Raw genomic sequence first — 5,723 nt, forward strand, 5'->3', positions numbered from 1 at the left:
TCTCACAAACACATATAATAAACTCTATCCATGTGCAAGTTTACCATACCCGGTGAACTTCAGCCACACATACACATTCTCTTCCTCGATTCAGACTAAATGAGAAAGCATTTAGGGTTCATACACTATTTACTCACATCATCTCCTTTTCCAGTTTCTTATTTACTTCCTTTTTATTCTATTTTTGTTTTAACTATTATTTAAGTTAATTTGTTTCATAACCATAATTAATTCATTTCTACTTTTATTTGTTTTCTTAGTTATTCCCTTTTTCTCAATCTTTCATTTTATTTGAGGTTTCTTTTCACTTATAATTTTGCTACTTATCATAATTTCAAATATTTGTCACCCCTTAATTTTCTAATTTCCATCTCCTCATGATTTTTAAACAAGTTAGGGTTCACTTGTCATATGTACATGTTTTGTTCTTCATCAAGAAATTAGATCAGTATCTATTCTATATTAAAACTCATAAAAATTCAAGAATACACATGCACAGGCTTTTAAAATCCTAGTCCAAGTTGGAATAAGGAAATGTTTACCAAAGTCCCTTTAACAGATTATACTCCACTTGATCAACGGCCTAGAATCACCATATATAAATACATTTAAATTTAATTAACGAAAATGAATTAAACCTAAAAGAAAACTATTAAAAATGGTCGTTTTTGGTAATTACCAACAACAATCTTGTTCTTCGATATTCGGCGAACCACCACTTCAACTCCTTGCGTAGGGATGGATGATTTGGGTTTCGAAAATCTACACGTATACACATATATACGTATCGGCACCATATTAACCAAAGTTGACAACGAGGAAGGAAAAGGAAAGTTACTGAATTCGATTTGGTGCTGTGAAGGCCAAACAGCTTCACTTTTTCTGATTTTCACTACCAGAGACGATTTCTAATTTTCCTGAGAAAACCTTCTCTCACTGTAGCGAGGTGAGTACTTTAGCTTCCAAAACCTGCACACACACATATGAATACCCATTTCGTCAAGAACACACACCGAAAGAGGAAAAGGAACGCACCTGGTTCAGGTGTGGCGCTCCGAAAACCCGAACAACCTCAGGTTCGACTCCTAGCTTCCAGAGGATGATCTCCTTGGTTCCCCGAGAGCACTCCTTGCTTGCTTCGAAGATTGGTTAATTGGTTTCACACCTACACGTCGGTTAGAGTGAAATAAGAAAAGGAAATCTTGAAAAAGAAATGGAAAGGACGAAACTTGCCAATTTTCGGACACTGATGTCACGTGCAACACGGTGATTTTTAGTCGCGATTCCTTTTTCTTCCCTTCCCTTCGACTTTCCGCCTCCGCGACACCTCCTCCTTTCCCTTTTCGGCTGTGTTTCCTTCTCCCCTTCTGGTTTCCTTGATTGTCTCTCCCTTGCGTGACATTCTCTTCTCCTTCTCGGCCTGACTCCTCCTCAATCTCAGCCTCCTCTCTCACCCGATCAACTCCTCTCCTCCTCTCTCATTTCGTCTCTCATTTGCTTAATGAAGGAGAAAATCCTAATTGTTTTTGTAAATACCCATCTCATTAACCGTCCGATCTTGCAAGATTCAATCTGGACTGTTTAATCTGATGAAATTGTAAGCCGTTGGATCACTCAAACGGTTCGATCGGAACCGTCCATTTTTTAATTTCTTTTTGTCCCCTTCCATTTTTATTTAATTGTTCTTTCGCCCCCATTTTTCCTTCACATTTTCATTTAGGTCCTTAGAATTTATAAAAACTCCTTACTAAAATTTTCGTCATTTGAACTCCAAGTCTTAATTTAATTAACTTATTTACACACCCTTTTATTTTTTTGGGACCGGATATTACATAATCGTAATAGTAAATATTTAATTGTCATTGATAGGATGAAAAATAACTTAGTAATACAAGGAGATCAAAATTTATCAAAATTCATAAAATAAATTTCAGCCACTTGTTTCAAAGTAATACATAATTTTGTCTTAGTAGTTTATAAAATATGTAAAAACTCAACAATAATCTTATATAATAGTTAACAAAGTATGTAAAATATAATAATTCATAATGTTATATTATATCTAATGTTCGTGTATAAAGAATGTAATATTTATGCTTCTCAAAATTAATTGGACAAATAAAATACATATTGTACGGCTCCTTTATTAAAACAGTGTACATGTATGTATATATATTCATATCATAAAAATTTAAAATTCTTTAGTAACAACTATAAATATAAATATATATGTATATGTATGTATTACTCAAAAATTTAAAAAAAAAAAAAAACAACTAAGAAATAGAAGTCATTTACTTCACTAGCAAGTCCAACAACTAAAGGAAATAATTCATTAAACTCACTAAAATCTAAAATCACATAATTTTCTTATATATCAGAACAAATAAAAATTTATAGTTACAAATATTTTTTACTCTTAAATTATTGACATGAATCTCTAAGCAGTTTTTATGGTAGTAACTAGCATATGGTTGATAGTTTAATGAAGTAATTTGGAGAAATAGGATGAGAACTTGATTATTATAAATCGAATTATTTATAAAGCAAAGTAGTTAGGGTCAACTGTCAAGTTTTGATTAATGTTAATAAGCCATTATTTTTATTTCATAACGTCTAAATATGCCATCTAACTTCTCAGAAAATGAAAAGCATCCAGGAAAAGATAAGCCAAGTGAAGATCATTCTCGGCCAGGTACACAAATTTATTAATTATCATGATCATTTATTGGAGTTCCTGACTGTCAATTTTCTGAATCCCTGGTATTTCTTTCATTTCTTCTGTTTCTACCACCACCACTACTACTACTTATTCTTTTGATTTCTATCCGTGAATTAAAAGCATCAAATATTCATCTTGTACATTGTATACTTGTATATATATATATACACACTGATGTTCTTTTCATTTATTCATATGGGGATGAGGACACTACTCTTCATGATCTGTACCTAGTATGCTAGGTGGTTTATTTGTGAACAAACATTTTATAAAGATTACTTCCCCCCCCTTGAATTTTTTTGTTTCATGAGCCTAATCTGACTTTAAATGAAGCTAAGCTTTTTATGTTCATATATATACAGTCTCATTCTGCGTTCAACTTAATCTGGGGAAATAATTATTCCTATATATATATATATATATATATATGTATGTATAAGAACTTTTGAGTAAATGATATGGGCCTTTAAAACACATCATGTATACAATTGAAAATCTGGGCCTTCATTATCTCCTTTTGGTTTTGACGGATTTTGCCTAAAAGGATTCCATTAGACAAAGTCCAACCCATCCCACCAACTAATTAAAAACTAAATCATTTTATTTATTATTAGTATTTTTTGGGGAGGTTCGGAGAGGAAAAAAAAAAAAAAAAGGAAAGAAAGTATATAGAATAGTTTATATTTTCTCTGAAAGCATCAGCATCCATCGATCCTTGCAAGAGAAGAGTTTGAAAAAATGGATCTGATGGACCTAAAACTTCTATTTTTCATCTTTTTCTTCCTCACTCCGATCATCGTCTTTCTGCTCATCCCGTTAGGGGAGTTGAACCTGGGAGCTACTCTCGGAGAAATCAACCTACTACTGAAAAGCTCCTGCGACGAAACTGATCCTGAAATCAGATTGTGTTTGATAGTCGCTAACGTAAGAAGCGTCGACGAAGGAGATATCTTGGTCTTATCAAACGCCTTCAAGGTGTCAAGCTTTCGATTGAAGTTGTTGGTGATTATTATTGTCTTTCCTCTTTTCCTCCTTAAAAGTGCTCAGAGAATCATCAGCATCATGGATCCTCAAAGAAACGTTGATCTCCACGTCCATTGATAATCCGCCTTCACATGATCATGAGTATCCGTATATAATATACTTATGTATATGACTCTTCAGGGGACACATATATTATAATTAACCTCTGCCAGCTGCTTCGGATGTAAACTGTTTTATGCATATTTTCTTTTGTGATAGATGGTTGAAGGACTTTGACGCAGCATAAACACACACACATAAGCATTTGGTAGTTTGGTTCCTATAGCTCAACTTTTATTTAGGACATAATTACTTCTTTTAATCAAAGAAACCCGAAAGTATATATATCCTTAATTAACTATTATATAATTCCTTTAATGTTGCTGATCTCCAGCTAGAGTACTATAGCTATAGATCTGTATTGTTCTACAAACCTTCTTCTGTATGCAATGGAATTGGTTTTGCGGATTTGCCTGTTCATGCCTATACACACACACAGACTCTTATATACATGTACATGTTCATTAAGAAGTTTCTTTGCAGTCCATACGTGCTAATGCTCTTGATTCTTTACTTTAACAAGTACTATTATTAGGACAAGAATGAGTATCCATATATTCTTTATTAATCCATGCCTAGGATGTACTGTGAGTCAGAAAACATGTACCCATTATGTTCGATTTCTCTTTGTGCACGAAGTTAGGAAAGATACGATTTTAGATTCTTCTTTAAGATTAAATTCACATGCATTATAAGAGATATATCTTTTGCGAATGGAGAGCCAAAAGAGATAGATGTTTTGAGTATTTACAAAAATACAAGAGGTAGAAGTACGAATATATCAAATGCAAATAAATAAACAAATGAGGAAAATGACCTACAGTAAACCATTACTACAGTTGAATTTACTATCAAATAGGTATTGGACGTACCGTAAACCAAAAACTTCAATCGATAAGTTGGATATTCACCTATACAAGTCAGAAGAAGTAAGATGCTTTCTGTCTTATACTTCACAAACGAATTTTTTGGTTGGTAAAAATATTTTGTTGTTGGCATACACGTTTCCTCATACCTATTGTCTCCTTCACTAATTTTGAATGGAATATTCATATTATTAACTGAATTATAAATATAATTATTTTAAATATTTAAAGTAATCATAAATATGATATTACAAAAATAATCAAATACATAATTTTTATAAAATTTATATTTCGTTTAAAATTTTCTTAAATTGAGTTCATACTCCAAAATAGCATGTGTTATACGTTCTAAGAGTATTGTTGTATTTTTATAAAACTTTTCTTATCATAATCTAAAATTTACAACTTGAGCTCCACCATAGTAGTTCAAAAACTTCAAAAATAAAAATAAGTATTGTTAGATAATAAAAGACAAGATTGATAATGTATTAAGATGATAAGAAACCATAACATCTTCAAAAATTATTTAGAAATTTAAAAATAAATAATCTTGAAAGATTAGTAATTCAAACTCACCTTCCACACCATTAAACCAATATCAAATTGCTTGGCACCATTAGAGGACCTTCAAGAAATTATTTCTCCATATACATCTTCCAATCTCAGTCACTATCAACTACAACATATAAAACTCCTGCGCACATGAATGATAAGAAGTACCATGGTCACTAAAAAACAAAACAAGAAATAAAATGAAGAATGCACTAGAAGTCACAGGCCATAATTTTATTACTAACAATATAAACAGAGATGTACAAATTTATTATAAGCATCACTTACCTACCAATATATGATTAGATATGTTTATAAAGGATCTAATCCAAATTAAGACGAAGAAATAGTTTAAATTTGAAATTATTAAATCAAAATACTTCATATCTACTGAAATTTGCTTTTTAAAAAAAAAAAACTGAATGGTGACAGGAATTTAATTTTATCCTTTACTGGAAAATTTTCTTTAAGTGCAAAAGCAATTACCATTTTTTAACTGA

The 5,723-nt window shown here is 31.5% G+C and overlaps 1 long non-coding RNA gene across 2 annotated transcripts; it reads right to left on the reverse strand.

Moving 5' to 3' along the window:
- Positions 1 to 436: 436 nt before the first annotated feature.
- On the reverse strand, positions 437 to 1,510 carry LOC148269156 (uncharacterized). Of its 2 annotated transcripts, XR_015820990.1 has the most exons (4): positions 1,234 to 1,510; positions 1,036 to 1,165; positions 680 to 969; positions 478 to 583 (listed from the first exon to the last, which is right to left on the reverse strand). It is a non-coding gene; the product is annotated as an uncharacterized LOC148269156 (long non-coding RNA). The 2 variants fall into 2 exon arrangements; XR_015820984.1 differs by having other exon boundaries at positions 437 to 969.
- Positions 1,511 to 5,723: the final 4,213 nt, after the last annotated feature.

Source organism: Carica papaya, chromosome 1 (assembly GCF_054855325.1).
Source record: "Carica papaya isolate Zhongbai chromosome 1, ASM5485532v1, whole genome shotgun sequence".
In the NCBI taxonomy this organism is placed as follows: domain Eukaryota; kingdom Viridiplantae; phylum Streptophyta; class Magnoliopsida; order Brassicales; family Caricaceae; genus Carica; species Carica papaya.